Source organism: Poecilia formosa, unplaced genomic scaffold, assembly GCF_000485575.1.
Source record: "Poecilia formosa unplaced genomic scaffold, Poecilia_formosa-5.1.2 Scaffold178, whole genome shotgun sequence".
NCBI lineage: Eukaryota > Metazoa > Chordata > Actinopteri > Cyprinodontiformes > Poeciliidae > Poecilia > Poecilia formosa.
The window spans coordinates 184,999-204,398 of NW_006800117.1; the positions used below are offsets into that span (position 1 = coordinate 184,999).

General features: G+C 41.5%; 1 protein-coding gene across 4 annotated transcripts in view; it reads right to left on the bottom strand.

The window, feature by feature from the left end:
• The window catches only part of luzp1 (leucine zipper protein 1), a 37,696-nt gene extending 18,688 nt beyond the window's left edge, over positions 1–19,008 (bottom strand). For 2 of the 4 annotated variants that reach the window (XM_007565521.2, XM_007565519.2), the window contains exon 1: positions 18,626–19,008. The gene's annotated coding sequence lies outside the window, so the exon portion shown is untranslated. Of the gene's footprint in view, positions 1–18,095; positions 18,503–18,625 lie in introns of those variants that run through there. The other 2 variants (XM_016678294.1, XM_016678295.1) reach the window with 1 other exon arrangement.
• Between the last annotated feature and the right edge of the window lie 392 nt (positions 19,009–19,400).

Consider the following 19,400-nt stretch of genomic DNA (forward strand, 5'->3'; position numbering starts at 1 on the left):
ACACACTCATGCCATCTTTCACCAATGTCATCTGGTGCAGTTGGCAGGAGCTGAGGCTGCGGCGGGGCTGACAATGCAGCCACTGTAGAGGAGATTGTTCACAGTCAAGCTAACCGGCTAAGGATGAGCTAACGGCTCAGATATGGGACTCATGCATGAGCAGACAGGCAATGTTTGGCCAGCACAACAGAAGGCCCCATTCAGCTGTCTGCAGAGGCACTTTTACACACACACATTATCTTAATCATCATCAACATCCTAGGAGCTCTCGTCTGCTTCACACACACACACACACACACACACACACACACGCGGAGGAAACGCTGCCGACTCGCAGCATTCCATGACAGTAGCGTTCCATATGTTTGGTTAAGCCGAGTCCAGATCCAAGAGTCTGGACTGAATTTAAAGGAGGAGGAACCGATTCAGTCAGAGCTAACGCATTTCCACCGTTAGCGTCAGCCTGACGCTCCTCCGTCTTCCAGGTCAGAGAGAAAAGCAAAACGCAGCCTCCGAAACAGGATTCAAAGTTACTCAAACCAACCTGAAACTACCAGTCAGCCACCCAACCTGTTAAATTATGGATTTGACTAGGCCAGGATGCCAAAAAGCAATAAAGAACCAACTTTCTTTCTTTTTATTTGATTGTGAGGTCGACAAATTCAACATAAACAAACAAATATAGACAAACAGATCACTAGGCTTTTGTTGGACGATAAACTATTATTGCCATAGCTTATTGCTAAAAGGCAAATCCGTTAATCACATAATGAATTAAAATCAAGTCATTTTTGTCTTTTCTCTCTTTTCTACCAAAAACTGGGTGATAAAGGTTTTCAGTCTGGATAATTTGTCTTCATAATTCATTTTATTTGTTGTTTCTGTTGTTTTGTTTATTTATTTTGGATATTTAAAATGTCACCCTGTTCCAGTGTTAAAATGTTTATAAGAATTTAAATTTTCTTGATCTGTGAGAATGTGTTTTTGCATTATTATGCCATTAAATTGGTCTGAAAACAACAATATTACTGTTTACCGCAGTAACTTCAGAGACAATTAAAGCAAAATTTGTTATGGTACCAACAGCTTAAGGACGTTCATGATCTCGATTAATCTGGATAAATTAGTGTTTTTATGGATTTTTTTTTTTTGCTTCATAAATAATGAAAGTTATTTAAAAACTGCAAAAACAAATAAATGCCCACAGTACTTCACACGAAATAAATCCATGAAGCATCAGTGAGCTGATGACGAAGTGCGTGAGGAAGAGCAAACCTCCATGCTTAAACCAACAACAATGAAGTTTGCAGCTGGAGTCGGCGACGCGTTCAGAGGGACGACCCGTTACGGACGGGAAGCTGGAAGTTTGCAGCTCCTCCCGCCACTCGGCACCTCGTTTCCTCTCTTCTTCTGCTGCTGCTGCTGCTGCAGGACGGCGGCGGCGCTCAGTCAGACCCACAACATCAGAAACTGCTGAATCATTTCACTTTCTCACGCTCAACGCCAATCCCAACATCAGCCGAGCGCCAGATTCTGCTGACGTGTGTGTGTGTGTGTGTGTGTGTGTGGGTGTGTGTGTGTGTGTGTGTGTGTATCAAAATTTAGTTTTTTTTGTAGTTTTAGTTTTTTCATACTTTGGTTAATTTTTAGGTGCAGGATTCAAAAAGATTAAAATATTGTGATGTGATAACACTCAGATGATAACATTTCCAAAAAGTTTATTAATTATTCCCAACAAACCCACTGAGTGTTTTGTCACGAACTTTTGCTGATGTAAACCATTTGTGTGGGGAAAAAAGTAAAAATCAATTTCACATTAGATCAAAAGGCTAATAAATATATTCATACAGATGAAAAGGAAGGATATTAAATCTCTGATTTTAGAATGTTTTAGTTTTAGAAACACACAACATATCTGCAGTTCCAGTTTTCCTCCAGTTGTTGCTTCCAGTTCACCTGCAGCTTGAGTCACAAACTTTGACGCATTTTACTGGTTTTCTACATCATAAACTACAGGAAGCAGAGGATAATTGTGAATTAGAGGGGAAAAAAATGATTCAATCTGAAATGTGTGGCATGCTTTTTTTCTTAAATTCAGTTGGTGAGCATCAGTTCTCAAATCTTGCCACTGATTCTCAGTTGAATGTTGGTTGTTACTTTGACTAGGTCATTCTATTCTTACAATCTTCAGCCTGTAACAGGTTTTGTCAAAAGAGTTTTCCTATATTTAGCTCCATCCTCCTGAAGAGCATCCTCACAGCATGATGCTGCCAACACCAGGCTTGATGGAGGGATGACATGCAGCAATTCCCAACGCAGCGTTTAGTGTTGGTCTCATCAAAAAGTGATGCTAAAAGAATAAATTAATACAAGAAACAGTTTATGATAGTAATGATGGACGCAACGTCGATTTAAAGTTTTTCAGAACAAGAACCAACAGAGAAACCAAAAATCTTTACAACAAAATGAACCTTAAAGTGCCAGAAGGAACGTTTTCAGACATAAACGAGAACTCGAAGGGAGAAGAAGCAACGAGGGAACGTTCCTGGAGAACGTTTCATGGCCTTAAGGCCCATCCTGGCTTTCAGCGGCCAGGCGGGCCGAGCCTGCATGGGAGCCCATTTCCTGTGTGTGATTAGGGGGAGAGCGAGCGTGTGTGTGTGTGTGTTCAGTGGGGTCTGTCGTTGTTTTGTCTGCGAAGGGGGAAAGGAATGCCCAAATCAAACACAGTGAACAGAACGCAAAGGAAGACCAGGGAAAAGCAAAAGAGACAAAAAGACTGAAATAAAATTATTCATTTAGATTAAAGGCATTAAAAGATGGAGGAGCGATGAAAAGTGGAACAGAGTGAATCTTCATCTGCATTCCTGCTGCATTCCTGCAGCGCAGCAAGGTGGGGTCAAACCTTCACCTCTGCGCTCGTCAGATGGAAAACCATTCAGCTCCTGAACTTCACCGTGAACCTGCAGAACCAGCCCTAATGTTTAATAACTCCCAGCTTTTCAAAGCGCCGCCAAGACGTTCACACGCTACCGGCCGTTTCCCAGCAGCTCCTCATTATTCAGCCCCACTGACAGCTAACAATGCCACAGAACGGCTTCAGCAGCTGCGTCACGCAGCGCAGGAACGGCCCAGCGGCCGACTCAGCAGAACCTGGGGGTGCAACACGTGTCGGCTCCCTCTAAACGTCGTTGTATGAGGGATTTTCACGAGAAAAACTAGAGCAGGAGAAAAAATGATGAAAAACTGAGTCAAACTGAGATCCTGTGAAAACGTTGACCTGATCTTTGATTTTCACCACGACTGCTGACCTGGTGGTCAGAAACTCACAAAAACATTTTAAAAAATTCAACATATTGTTTTCTCTACCGATTGCTGGTCGACCAGAAGACGGCCATCTTTAAAAAAATCTGACCAGCCAATACTATTTTTGGGGAATTCTGACAAGAGTTGAAACGATTAATAGATAACTGAATTAATCGTAAACCAAGTTAGTAATTGACTGATCGCCAACTGATGTAAGGTCATTTACCAAAAAAAACAACAAAAAAACAACATATGAAGAGCCGTAATTAAGCCAAAACCAGGAATTTAAGATGAAAACATTTTGATCTGTAAATATGTTTCAGCCAAAACTCCTAAACGAATTCTGCCATGCGGCATATTAGGCAGTAAAATGTTAATTTTCTTAATTTAAAAAATTAATTGAATTATTGGTTATTTGAATCTTTTAATGTATTTCTGATATTTTATAAGAAAGGCTTAAATTACATGAAAGATGTGCGCAATGTGCCTTTTATCCAATTAATCTGAAAAAAAAATCAATAACTTAATCAATTACTAAGATAATCGATAGCTGCAGCCCTAATAAACTTTTAGTTTTACTGAGAAAAATTCATGCCTGACACATCAAGTTTGTTGACCTCACACTTGCCCCCTAGTGGCCCAATCGATTAGTGCACCCCGAGATTTGCCCCATCAGAGCCAACAGGCTGTAGCAACAACAACACTCTTCAGTGTGGAAGTTGTTCCTGGAGGAAGAAGACCTAATGTCGGCCATTTTCAGCATCAGTGTTGTTTCAAGGTCAGAGGAAGCACAAAGGCTGCATTTAAAAAGCTAACATGTTCCACCGTTCAACCCAAAGAGGGCAGCACTGAGACGGTTTTAGGCAAAATAGTCAATTAAACAAATTTACATGAAAATGAATATAAACTCAGACTGTTTATCTTCAGTTCATTTGGGGGATTTAGTAATACGTTGCAGAGGAAATCCCAGCTGTCCGATCGGGGTTAGTTGGTTAAGTTTTACATAAACTGCAGAAACTGGCCACAAAGTTCAGATCTTTGCATTTCTAGCAGTTTGAGAAGAAGAGATGTTTTTTTTTAAAGAACAGTTTCGTTGCTTGTTTTTTTCCATAGTACAACTTTCACCCTGAGCATTTAAGGTGAAACTGATGCAACTGCTTCCCGTTTTGTTTCTAAGTTCAAACATTAGAAACAGCAGCAACGCGCCAGCCGCATTAGTGTGGTAGGAATTAATTAAAGAATTAATAACCAGCGCATTGTGCCGTCAGTTCCCACACACTTCCTTGTTTTGTGTGAGCATGCCGGACTCTGCCCATGCAGACGGAGTCATTCCCCGACTGGCAGAGCAGAAGCGATTGGCTGCTGCCGTTTCCTTTTAAGGCAGCCATGTCTCAGTGCTCAGGCTGGGAGCTCAGCTGCAGATAAAACCCTAATTCAACCACATTCTTCTGAGAGATCCACACCTACAGAGGAAACGGGAGAGAACCGCCGAGTCATGCAGGGATGAGAAAGTTTTCAGAGTGTGGCTCGGCTCTACTACTCAATATTACCGTTTCTTAACTGGTCAGGACTGGAGGGGCAGGAGAGGAGCAGGAAGACGCCACAAAACAGCAAGAAAAGGCAACAAACACCAAACTTTTCCTTCCTTACGCAGAGAGTAAAGAAGCCAACACTAGTTGCAATAAGCAATAAATCAATTAATCACATGATAAATTAAAATAACTCAATTTCCATTTTCTTGATTTATCGTTTTTCTCTTTCTACCAAAAGCTGGATGATAAAGTCTTCAGTCTGGTCTCAATTAAACCAACAAAAAACAGTCATAAGAAGGAAAATATGACTGTAGTGCTGCTAATAAAATACATTTAATTAAAAAATGATCAATAAAGATGGTGGATTATATGAAAGCAGGAGTTTTGGTTATTTTCTGCGTTGGAGAAAATAATCTGAATGCAGGTGTGGAAACAAATGTCGCTGGTCATTAATTTAAAGGGTTAAAGGAACATTTCAAAATTATTTCCACTATCTTATTCTAAAGCAAGAATGATTATTCACCACTGATAAACATTTAGAGACTCCCAACAAATTACCTGAAGGGTCAGATGGTGCAAAACTCAGAGAAGTGGCAAAAACAAAAAAACTCTTTAGAAAGCTAAATGAAACTGAATCCACCTGACGAAATGAAGTTTCAGTAAATCCAGAGAAAACAGACGCAGAGAAAGAGACAGAGGCGTCTGCAGGCCGGATAATGAAATATGCCTGGTATTCAGCTGTGTTTGTGCATGAATGAGCCACTCTGTGACTTAGGAGTGTTTAAGGGATTCCTGTGGAGGCTTCAGTGTCTGCATGAGTCCACAGGTTATGATTTTCTCAGCGCTCACCTCCTTGCTGCAGCTGTCCCAAGGTTACCTTTTGTAGCTCCGCAGACGGAGGCGAAGAGACGATTAAGGGAGAGTAGAGGGACAAAAGATACAGATTGCACTTCCACACCCCTAAAATCAGCCATTTACCGATTAATCAATTAAATAATGCATAAAAAATCGTTACTCTGTAGAGTAGCTAACCCCTTACTCAACTTTTATTTGCAGATGAGACGAATACATCGGTTCTCAACGACGCTAGCTTTATGTTTCTGAGCAAATTGTAACTTTTTCATGTAAATAAGCATAAAGCCGCCTCAGTGCTGCCCTCTGTGGGTTGAACTGTGGCTACTGCAGTTGGATTTTCCCATTGGTCCAACTTGGTTAAACCCCATGTTTGGGACAAAACCATCTCACTCAGAGACGCCCCCTGGTGGTGAGTCAGGAGTTGGAATTGCGAGCGATAGCACTGATCGGTAGAATTTATTTAAAATGTGAACACCGAGTGGAGCGGGTTTCCTCTCCTGCAGGCGAACGACAGACCAGCTGCGTTTTCATCGACTGAAACTGAACAGATCAGAAGTACAAACATGCATTTACTTAATGGAAAAACTGGAGCTTTCTGATAAAAAGTTGTATCAAAATTGGTGTTTTTTGCAAAACTGAAATGAAAATACTTTTTTGCATCAGTCCAGGTTATTTCTAGCAACTTATTGGTAGATCACTGCTCATTTATTTCGACTGATGTGCGACTGATGGTGCATGTCGCTATTAAAGTTCAATAACAGAAAAAGTGACTAAATAAAAAAAAAATTCAGAAAAGTTGCTTACTTGGCAACAATTAACCCCTTCCATTCATCCCCACTCTTGGCCACGCCCCCTGTGGCTCTTGGCTCCACCCACTTTGGATAAATTTTTCAAAATATGTCTGTGGGGGGACTACGCTTTCAAATAGGGGTTAGTTGCGCTTTAAATGTCACAAAATTCAGGCTAAAACAGTTTCCCAACCTTCTCCACATCCTTCCACAACACAACCATAACTTTAAAGTCAAAACGCCAGAGAAATACGCAGTTTTTGTTTTTTTAAATTCGGCAAGAAGAAGTTTCATGAGTGCAAGTAAAAGCAGCTTCACCAAGTCTATTTTTATGACCTTGCAGCAGCGTTGTGCTGGTCCAGTCAGATAATCAGCAGAAAGGAAGCGCAATAAGTAACCCTGGCACCGAGCGGAAACCTGGAAACCCGGCCTGCAGATGCCCTTTAGGAGCGCTGAGAGATAACAGCAGGCAAAAGAAAGAAAGAGCAGAGAAATATGGAAGAGAAAACATTTTCTTGGCTTGAAAACTTATCCTAACATATGAATGGCTTCAGAGTCCAGACCCGCCTGCTAAAATACAGAACAGGGGAGACAAACTCATCGACAGGACAGAGAACCAGCATTCCTCTCTGTGAGAACATGAATGTTTTTACGATCACAGGGAATAAAATCCGCAGGAGGAATTTTATTCAACGAGCCGCAGACAAGAAACTAAAATGTGTGAAAATCATTGTGGGAATTCCTCCAACTGTTCACAGAGAAGATCTGAACACGAGCAAAGAACAGAGACTCACACAGTTATTCTCTGCCAGCTGATTAAAGCTCTGGTTATTCAGTTCATCAGATTGCCGAGAAACGGAGGAAACTACACAAAAACCTCTGAAGACACTGAGAAACTTCCTTCTTCATGAAACGTAAAGAAAAATGGAGGCGTCAGATTTCAGCGGTTGGACGATTTTTTTGTTTTGTCTTTGGCTAAAGACCAAGAGCCATTTCTCCTGCTAGCCGCTAGCGCTAGGCTAGCATGTTTGTTTTGACTGCATTTACCCAGAATGCCCTGCGCTGTAGTCCACTTTCTGCATTTGGAGCGGTCTCTGATCTGCATATGAATTCAAACTGAAATAGAATTCACTTAAATCCAGGCTGAGGTTTTTAGGACCAGAGGTCAGAGGTCAATTAGTGTTCACACCTCACCAAATGAACCGGACATTCTGGGCAAATGACCTGGAGTCGGGTTAAAGTGAACTGAACCAGGCTGGGGTGAATGCACCCTAAGGATGAACCCGGTCCTCCAAAAGCAGGAAGCAAACAGTGCATCCTGGGTAAAAACAATCAAAACAAACATGCTAGTCTAGTGCTAGTGATAGAAAGACTAGAGAGAAATCCTCCATCTTGTTTCCATCTGGTGAAGAAGGAAGTTGCTCTCAGTGTCTTCAGAGGTTTCCTGTCGTTTCCTTCAGTGGTTCTTCGTGCAGCGCCCCCACAGGCCAGGAGGGGAACAGGTTGGTTTGACTCAGAGCCACAGCAGCTGGAGGTGGAGCAGATGTTCTGGTTCCAGTAGAAGTGGGTCGACTGGACCATCAGGTGTGAAAACATCTTTACTCCCCACAGCGTCTTTGAGTTTTGTTGCTGAACACCTCCATCTCTTCATGAACACAGTGAACTCATCTTCTTAAAGGAGGATATTTCTCAGTCACAAAGCTCAGATCGTCTCTTCCTCTACAACCTCGCAGTGACCTCAGCGAACCGCCAGGCCCTGAACTGCCAGCACATCATTCTGAGGCCAACCAACAGCAAATAACAGAGTCTAATACTTTAAACCGAGGCAGAAGTGACCGGAAAGCCGCAGAGGCCAGGCTAGTAGAGGTCCAGTCCAAACCCGGTGCTGGATGAGGGAGTTTGGGTCAACATGTAGCCGTTTATGGACGTTACTGAGGTTGGCTCGGTGGGGGGGCGTCACAGCTGTGCGTTTCTGCCCTGGTGTGAGGCGGCGTTTTTATAACCGTTCACCATGTTGGTGGGTTGATTTGTGGGTCAGGACTCCGTGGAGGTGAGTCCCGCCTGCACCACCTTCAGAAGATGATGTTCGGCTTTCTTCTGCCCACGCTTGGAGAATGCACCGTGAACCAGACGGAAAAGGCTCCTGAAATATGCCAAATATGCCCCTTCCCTCCCTTCCTGGAGATGGAGCCCACCCATCTCCCCCCAACCCGAGGAATTCCTCACAGCATCAACACACACTGAAAATCACAGATGACCCACTCACACAGAAAATGTGGAGGCATTAATACCACAAGTTTCCACCCAGCTGACCCAGACATGCCTTTTAAGGCTAAGCAGTTCAGATTTCTCTTTTCATTACGTTCCAAAAATACTCCTGGAGCGGAGGAGCGGCGGGGCGGAGGGGCGGTGTGGGGGGGTCTTCTGTTAAGTGAGGTGAAGGACCAGGAGACAGCACGACCAGATAACAATCACAGGGCCGGTTAATGAAGAAAAAGCACTTTGAGAAAATAAAGTGTCCCAGGAATTCACAAGCAACGTGAAAACGCCGCGCTCCCTTCCTCCACTTCCTCCCACAGGCGTTTGAAGTCTGCTTCCTTTGCACCTCTTCCATGTTTTGTTTTGGTTTTTTTCACAGGGTCAACTTGGCAGCCATTTTTGACAGGCCAATGAGAGCAAAGCAGACAAATTTATGGGCTGCAGTTTGCAAAAATACACAAAGATTTACAGCAATAATTTATTACAGTGGAAAAAAGACACATTTTGACCATGTTATTCATTCATTTATAAATGTCAGTTTCAAACTAAATATTTAATTAGAAAGCTAAATATTTAGCTTCAAAGTAAATATATAGCTTCAACATAAACTTTATTTATAAAGACTTTAAAACCAGGAACAGCTGAAACAAAGTGTTGAACATCAGGACATAAGATAAAAAACAGCTTGGGATCAATTATCCAGATATTTGGTTCCAAACGAAGCTAAATATTTATTTACACTTATAAATATTATTTTGCTTGCTAACTAAATATAACTTTAGTTTCTAAACTAAATATTTATCTTGGAGCTAAACATTTGCAAACTAAGTAAATATTTAGTTTGAAACTGACATTTATGAATGAATGAACAACAAGGTGAAAATATGAACCCTCTTCTTTCCCTCTCATGCTAAATAAACCAAATTATCACTGTTAAATACTGAATGTGAAAAACCCCAAAACACAGAGGGGGAGTTTTAGTCCCGACTGGAAGCTGAACCATAGTAAAAATATTCGCCTGCTGCGGCTCCCTGGTGCCGGTTTGTTAAGTCTCCAGCCTACTGTCTCTCAGATAAGAGTTCTCCAGATTTTATCCTCCTCTCTGAACAATTCACCATAAAAATCCTCACATTATGAACTCACACTGAGGCTGCAGACTTTGCCATCACTGCGTCACTGATAGCAGCTCTCCAACGATAACGTCACCACTCCACTCCACCTTCTGCTGCTGTTTTCACACATCGAACTGGAAAAGAACATAACTGTGGTGCACTTCAAGCCTGAACAGAGCTGAAAGGGTGCAAACATGATGATGCACGCCCTTTGAATGATCAGAACTAAACCCTTTTCATGCGATTCAACCTGACAGTACAAACAACAAGGCTACTGTAGCAGAGTGACCCACATTGTTGGTCAATACAGTCCAAACTCCAACCATGTGAGGCCTGATTAAACATTATCACAGCAACTATCAGTCACTCGCACATTCTTCCCAGCAGTCTGCAGCAAACTGTGGGGGAAAGGAGGAGGAAGAGGCCACAGGCCTGCCGTGAAGACAGAAGGTTTTAAATCTAGACGCATTTGGTTTACTAAACACTTTACAGATCAGGAGGTAACTCCGACCAGGAACCGTTTCCTCTAAAGCTCAACAACTAAACAAACCAAAGTGAAGATGATCCACCAATGTCTGGACCCGATGCTGCGACATCTTTGTCATGTTCTTATAATCCCACATCAGACACTCTGGGAACCCAAGCAGCAGGATAGTCATCTGGTTTCAGGAAGCGTGCTAATAAATCCTGATAGGAGGAGGACGTTTGGATGGATGCTACTGGTGAGCGTTACATAACATGGAGATAAGTCTTGCAGTGAGCGCTCATCTGTTTTTACAGCTTTTCGTAAATCATCTGAATCCTACAGTGGCTGACAGGTGCAAACGTGCAGCGAACAGTGAAACGCAATGCAAACACATGAATGAAACTCCAAAATGCAAAAACAGAAAAACACTTCAACCACAGGAAGTAGAAGCAAAAAGGGAAAACACTGCAAATAAAAAAAGTTGCAAACGCTGAAGCAGAAGTCCTCCAGACCAGTAGGGGGAGTCTGGAGTTGGTAGTAGTACCCATCTAAATATCCTGATGTTTTTGCACATTTCAAAAAGACATGAAGTATAATTCATCTATCCCTTCTTTCCTCCAACTTTCTTCTTGACATCCTATTAAATCACAACATCCCATCTTTACTGAGAGTCTGGTCCCAGACGATTTGATGGTCGACTCCCCCTAGTGGCATGGGGGACTTGTGTTTTAGCAAGGTTGCAGCGTTGCATACTTGGTGTGTTTAGTATTTGTGGAGTTTTACCCTTCGCTCTCATTTCCTGTTGTTGCAGGTTTTGTTTGCAGAGTTTTTCTGTTTCATTTGGGTTTCTGTATTTGTCTGTTTTGGAGTTTGCATCATTCATGTGTTTGTAGCTTTGCTGTGGTTAAATATGAATCCTTTCTATTCCATGTCTTGTAGCCGTGCAAATATGGTTAAATAGTCAGAAATGTCAATCAGGTAACTTCTAAATGTTTTATTTAGGAGGAAATATTAGCGCATGCTTCACCTGTTAGACATGTTCCTTCCATTATACACCTGCATTCTGATTTACATCCTTTTTTCACAATGAACCCAAATCAAACACACCAGGTACTGCAGTGCACTGAATTTCAGAGTTGTTGTGTTAGTGAACAGATTATTTGGTGAAAACAATTCCCGATTCATCTGCTCATGTAACGTGTTGGATAACTACCCAGTGGCTCAATCAAATCCTCCACAGGTCAGTAAGGAGGAGATATGTCGGTTTGGAAGCTGGCTTATTTGGAAAGCAGTTATGCAACGTTTCAGAGGAGAAACTATTACAGAAGACAGGAGACAAAATGCAGTCAGACATAATAACTCCAAAGAATCTCTGCATGCAACGTCTTTAGTGTTGCTGCAGAAGCAACAGAAAGCAGTTTGGGTAATATTTAATGCAGCTCTTAAATTACAAATAAAAAATTTGATAAAAACAGATTCTGCATTTTGGTTTTAGAAATCCAGTTATATACCAGAACAAAAAACTCCATAAAACTTTCAACAAACTAAAATCAGACAAACATTTCTATAAAAACAGAGAGGTTCATGCTTTGACATGACCAGAGTGAGAGCGAACGTCACTCTGTCATGTGAACTCTTTGCTGAAAAAGTACTTCTAGTTACAGCTCAGTGAGAGAAGGACGCAGAGTCTCTGGTATCTGATGACAGATCTACCTGGACGGGAACAAAAGCAAGCAAAAGTGCCCCAAGACGCAGAAATACCTGCACAGACGACACATTCTATCTACTTTATATCTGTTTTTATTACTACGAGTTACTCTATGTGTAAAACTGTCACTTTGCTACTGCACTGATATAAAGATAAACAGAAGGAAGAAATGAGGAAAAAGCAACACTTTTACAGTTACGATTGGACAGTGGACAAAATGAAATGCTTGCATGATTACCACAATCATTTCTGATTGCTAAAATTAAATTACCATGAAAACAAACTTGACTGCCGTTAAAAACTGATGTTGCAAAGGGATGAAAAATGATCCAACATTTGCTGAAAATTTATTATTGTTTTTTTCATATTCAGACATCCATGCAAAGTAAAATAATTACAAAACATTTCAACAGATTTGGTTGCAAGTAGGAATATTGATTAAAATACGACTCTTCTCTCCACTCCAGCAAAGTTAAAAAATAACTGATTATTTATTATTCCATTAATAAACAGTTACTAAAATTGGTTTGAAATACCAGAAAGGGACGAATAAGAGGAAAAACATAAAAAAAATTAAAAAAGCATTATTACTAGAACATATTCTTAAACTACAAATAGACCCCGTGTTAAGAGACAAGAATCCCTGACTCTAGTTTAGAGAGTTTGTTTTTTTCTCACTGTCCATCAAATGCAGAAGACACCAATGTTATCAGAGGAGCCTCCAGCTGGACTTTGGACTTGATGCATGTCAAAACATGCAGAAATGAGTCAAAAATTCACCTGCAGCAGCCGCTATGGCTACCTAGCAGCTAACAGTGGCTAGGCTAACGTTTAGCTGGATGTTGACGCAAAGTATTCAAAAAGTGCTACGAAAATCAATGAGAAAATAAAATGACTGCATTGACAAATTAAATGTAGTGAATTATTTTCCAGGTTTCCTGTAGAGACACGTTTTGCTCATGCAGAGTCTTTCTGGCGTCCAGCCACCTTCCTCTGACTTTCCTGAAACCGAAGGCGCTCCAGCTGGCCTGCGCTGTGTCAACACAAACCTCTGTCCAGGATGCGGCTCCGCACTTTAATGCGTTATCTCACAAACACACACACACACACACACACACACGCACACACACACACACACACACACACACACACACACACACAAAAGGACGTGAGTGGGCTTTTACACAACGCTACGTGGGAAACATCATGATTCATCGCTGCTATTTCAAGCAGGTCCGAGTTTGTAACATCACTCTGCATCCTCCGCTGCGCTATTCCTGGTCTGACGGCGAACCGAGGCTAAAACCTGGACCGCCAATAAACCCAAACACCATCCGGTCCTAAATCCAGCCAACGTATCGATTGCAGCCAATCAGGCAGGATGTGCTGCAGCAGGAGTATTCAGGGAAACATGGCTGAGAGTTACATTGGTGACATTTACTTTACTAATTATTATGAAGTATTTCTACTCTCACTTGAGTTAAACTTCAGGATTTTCTACCCACTGAATGAAAAACAAACCAAATATCCACCAGACACAAACACACACCTGCAGTTATTGTTCAAGTTTCTTTAGTTTTTTTATTGGAAGAAACTGATTTGGAAACATTTTGTAATTTTTTTTACTTGTATTAATTACTGCCATTTTTAAATATTAAATGATTGATACTACAGCACTTCCAGATGTTGGATGTTTTAGAAACTGGCTAAACTCTCTCGGTATTGAGGGTTAATAATTTGACTAAGAAGATTTACTCTAATTAATTTTTCCACCAGCCACCATTAAAACTTTGGAAATCTGTTAAATTTTACAACAATCTCTTTTTAAAGTGATCAGTAAATGCAACATGCATTGTTTCGTGCAGTCAAGCTTGATCCACTGGGAATATATGGTCAAACTCGTGTTGCGTATTTAGCTGTGCGGCAGACATTTTTCTACCTGGAAGTGGGCGTGGCCTAATCCAAGTGACTCTTAAAGAACATTTAAAGGTTTTGGGTTTTTTGCCCTTCCAGTAACAGGCGGACCAGGTAGCTGGTCCTGAACGCTGCCAGTTCTGTACTAAATAATTAGTCTGATGTGAAACTCAGATGATAAATGCTGAAAAATCATCATAATTTACAAAAATAAAGGCTTTGAAACAGTCAGTCTTTGTGAGAAGAAACTGAAATAAATGAACTTTGACTAATATTCTAATTTATTGAAGAGTTGGTGGCGTTTGGGTCGTGTTCTGGTTCTGAAAGTTTAATTCTCGCTCACTGTGAGGGATTGCTGCAGGTCAAGGATTTGATGCAATCTGCTCAGGTTCCTCAGACAGAAACTAATTAATTAATTTGAATAATAAACGGAAATTGACTGCAATGTGTGATAACTGAGATCATATTATAATGGATGTAACTAGGGGCGAAACAATAACTGTAGTTGCAGACTATAAAAGAAGATTTGCTGAAAAAAGAAGTAATCAAGTCAAAATGTGCAAAAAAAAAGAAGCAAACATTCAAGATTAAAACCCTTCTGTGAATATAAATATTTTTCACCCAGAACTCCTGCAGTGGCCATTTTAAATCTCATGTTAACAACCTTTTCTATTCAATTATTTATCAATTAATCAAAAAAAGTCAGATTATCCCTGCGATGTGTGGCTCATCTCTCCACATGTTGACATCAGAGGTATTTCTTAAGTTAAGGAAAAATTACCTTGACATAAAAAAAACATTTTATTTATTTCCACTGCAGGCAACTCTTAAGTTCTTCCAGCTCTAAAAGATTTTAAACAAAATCACTTTTTCTACCCACTTATTAGCAGCCCTGGGAAGCCGGCAGCCATGTTCTGAAGTTTCACATGTATCTGCCACTCTGACAGCGGCGTCATGCAGAGTGGCAGGAACTTTACCACCGACTTTCCCAGCGGTCTGATTCTCCCAGGCAGAAAGCCTCAATATTTAAATTTAATCCCCAGAGCGGTTATTCAGCCGCTCGGTAATCCCCAGGTCCAGAGCTTAGGCTGATAATGACCCTTATTGGACACCCGTAATGATTAGTTTTTGGTTTCACCCAGAGCAGCATGGGCGGTTTCACAGGGCGCTCTCCGGAGGGGAAACCAATCAGAAGACAAGATGGGACAAACGCAGCAACTCCTGGATTAAAATCTCTTAATTTATTGGCATTAAAATCTCTCCATAGACAGGAGGTGGCTGCAGTTATCATACTGCTGTGTAACACACGAGAGCATGTGCTGGAAATCATTCCTCCTTACAGTCAGTTTAACCAAACCCAAGCTGGAGTATAATTTCCCAGGATTGAAAGGCCTGGTTGAAGCTGTAATCAGGGGGAAAATTAGGCATCTCACTCTTGATTTTCCCAAAAAGCTGCTGCCATTTCCCCCCACAAATGCTGTAATAAAATACCAAAAGAAAGCCTTTTCCCACATCTACCCTCGCGACTAGCTGCCATGCAGCGGCCCATGCCCAGACTAAAGCGGCTGGCATAATCTGCAGCAGGCTGGGAGGCGAGTCTTACTGAAAAGTCATCAGGGATTTTTTTCCCCCATTTTTTTGTCTCCCTTCATGTCTGAAACAGGTCAAGGCAGGTCCCCTCCGTCTCCCTTCCCTCCCTTGTGCTGCTCTTTACGAGCCCCACCTGGCACATTAGTCCTCCACCAACCACTGCAGCCAGCCTTCATGCTGCTGCAGCTGCTGCTGCAGCATGTGCCCGCCTTCATGCGCCCGCCTTCATGCGCCCGCCTTCCAGCCCTGGGCATGTACCGTTCAGACTGACACCTTGTTTCTGTAGGCCACGCATCGCGGCACTTTCAATCTCATGTGAGCAAAATGCAAACACAGATACTCAAACAGAAAACGCTCCGCAGAGTGTTTACTCTGAATATCAACTTCTAACCTGATGAGTCAGGTTAATCTTCCCAGGTTAAATGCTTAACCAGCAAGCAAAAGTGACTGACTGCAAAAAGACAACAATTAACCCATCACCCCCTGATTTAAAGAAAAGCAACTAACACATAATAATAATAGTCAACTAATTTAATAAATGATTAATCATTAACTGGAGCACATGGACTCAGAAAGCAACATGTGGAGCTATATTAAAACCAAAACTGCACAAAAAGTGTATAAATATGTATCTGGTTCAAATTCTCTAAAGGAAATTATTCCATCTTATGCAATGAATCTTTATTTTCTTATTTTATTCATTAATATTGTACAAAAAATCTTAAGAGGTTAAATGAAAAATCTGTAGAATGTGATAATTTTTTATCCAAACAGATTAATCATCAAAATAATCGATTACTAAAATAATCATTAGTTTCAGGCCTACTTGCCACATCCAGCCTTTAACCTACAAGAAACATGTTTCTCCAAGTTTCTTCATATTATTCATTTATTTTATTTATAAAATTTGGTAGCTACTTTAGAGTAGTTACCATTAATATCTTTACTTTGTGAATATTAAGTATATTAATGCTTAAATCTAACATTCTGTAAATTTGAAGTATTGTGCCAGATGGGAAGCTTTTGACAGATTTCATCTTCTGAAACATTTGAGTTGACGGATCTTTAGTGTTTTACCAGTTTGACCAGTGACCCATGATGGATCAAGTTACAGAAAGTCCAGTAATTATTGTCATTAGAGCTGTGACCGGGTAAATCTGTTTAAATTTTCCATCTTATTGTAGTTTCTTTCCATTCCCACCAGTCATAAAACTAAATTCAGGAAACTTTTAACCTTCCAGGAAAATCCTGTACCTGTACCTACCATACAGGTAAGGGATTTACCATGACATGCTGTCGTGCCACTTTTTCCTCCTCCTCCTCATCATCTCCTTTTCTGACAAGAAGATTTTGGGGATTTACTTTCCCTGACTTTTGTGATTGGAGGCGCGGACTACAGGTGCATGCATGGTGAAGCCAACAAGTAGGACCAGGAACATCTAACAGCAACACCAAATGGTTGCTATGCTAACCAAGCGGTTAGCATTGGTTAGCATAGGGAGGTTAGGGAGGTATGAACACAGAATCAAACTCTGGACCGCCTACAAACCTCAGTATCAGTTCGGTTGAAGTGAACTCTGGTATATGTGAACGCCACACAGACCAGAGACCGCTCCAACAGCAGGAAGCAGACCACAGCACTGGGCATTCTGGGTAAAAACAACCAAAACAAACATGCTAATCTAGTGCTAGCGGGAGAAATTACTTGTGGGCCTTTGCTAAAGACAAAAGAAAAATCCTATACAACCAGTTAAATCTGATGCCACTCCACTTCATTTTTGTTTACGCTTCCTAAAGAAGGAAACAAAGTCTATCAGGTGGAAAAACACCTGAAATCATCTTAAACTGCAAGTTTTACCAGAAATCTATGTTCTGAGCAGTACAAGTGAACAACTTTGGAGGAATTTAATTAAAACAAGGAGGAAAACCTATGAAAATACACAAGGTCGTACTGGAATAAACCAATTTGTTGACTTATTCCTTATGTGACGTTACCAGATTTATTTAATTTAGAAATAAGAAAATAGCAAAACTAAAATAAAAATTGACCATGGAATCTTGTTCCATATGTGACAGTCCATAGTTAATGTAAGCTTGGTTGATTTTACAGAAAAACCTGGCATGTAGCTTTAAGTAGAGTTACAATAATTTTGCAATATTCTGAAGTACTATTGTGATAATGATAAAAAAAATTATGGCAAAAAACAACTATTGCTTCTTTGTTAGGTAAACTGTATGGCAGAAACAAACAAATGCTGTTCCTGAAAATCATTTCTATTTAAATTAAGCTTCTTCAGGATGCTGCATGCTTAAGAAGTGTGATTCAGTAAACTGTATACAGAGACTTTGTTTAACCATATATATTTTTGATTTACTGAAAACTCTGAGCAAAAACAATAGTAAAAATAACATTTTGGTCAGATTTTCAAACTTTTACTGAAATTTATCATGAAAACAATAAATCAAAATTACCATCATGACAATAATATCGTACCGTTTATCTCGATAATCGTACCGTTTATCTCGATAAACGGTACGATGGGGACATTTTGGATAAGGAAGTACCTGTAATCTTAATTTCAACAGGAGTTCAGAAACTGAAAGGAATCTCCAGAAAAACCCCGGTGACCCAGATGACGGGGAAACCCAGAAACAGTCCAGGAGCATTCTGCCTGGGCTCAGAAAAAGCCAAACATCAGCCAGCAGAACAGCAGCAAGCAGCAGCCTGCGCTTCATTACGGTCTTCTTTCCAGCAACATCAAATGCAGCGGCCCGCGGTGACGTCGCGCTGACGTTTAACTAAAGTCAACATGAAATAAAAGCACCAAACCGGGAGAAAAACACCAGAATCCCGCATGTAGTCGGGATATAAAATGTCCCAGCCACCTGGGCTTTCATCTGCAAACCTGGATGGGTTCCCTTCACAGCGGAGAAGAAGAAGGAGGAGGAGGAGGAGGAGAAGGTCGAAGACGCGGAGGAAGGCTAGAAAACTTGCCGCAGTTCAGACTCTGCAGTCCCAACTGACTGGGTCCAACTCGGGAACCCGAACACACATTCCCCCCCACAAACACGGTTCATTCCGGGCCCAGATTTACCTGAACGGCTCCCCCGCCGGGTCACAAAAGAATCTCGGATTAATCCACAAAGTTCAGGCGGACGGCAGGCGACACGAACCGGGACAAGTTGCTCCACATATTTCCCAGGCTGGACCGGAGGAAGAGGAGGGGGCTGTTTATTCTGCCTCAGTCCCGCTCCTTCGCGCTGGTTCTTCCCCTCCCTGGTCCGTTTGAGATCAAACCATCACATTCCACCGCGTCCTTAACAATGAAAAAAGGTGGGCTTTCCTTTTCTGCCGCCGGAGGACCCACCCCTCGGGATGACTCTGCCCGGCCTGACCGCAGAGAGAACGCCCTTCCCGGCTCAGACGGCCCGCCCCTCTCTGCCTCTGAGCGGCCGCCAGGGTTCCTACAGGTTTTACTCTGCCTCAGTCCAACAAACATCCACATTTACACACTTAGCGCACTTAGCTGGACGGATATGACGTCACACATACGGAGAATGATGAAGGAATGAAAGTCCAGAGAAGATTTTAAATATGGAACCTAGAAAAACAACTAGAGAAAGGAAACATGGATGGATGGATGGATGGATGGATGGATGGATGGATGGATGGATGGATGGATGGATGGATGGATGGATGGATGGATGTTCCACTTCCATAAAGTGAGCTTGTCCCCCGCTCACTTTGACACGTGAACATATTTTTGCCAGTAATGGAGGTTCATATGGCAATAGCTGAAAGTTGCCCCAGGTTGCTGAAAGTTGCCCCAGGTTGCTGAAAGTTGCCCCAGGTTGCTGAAAGTTGCCGCA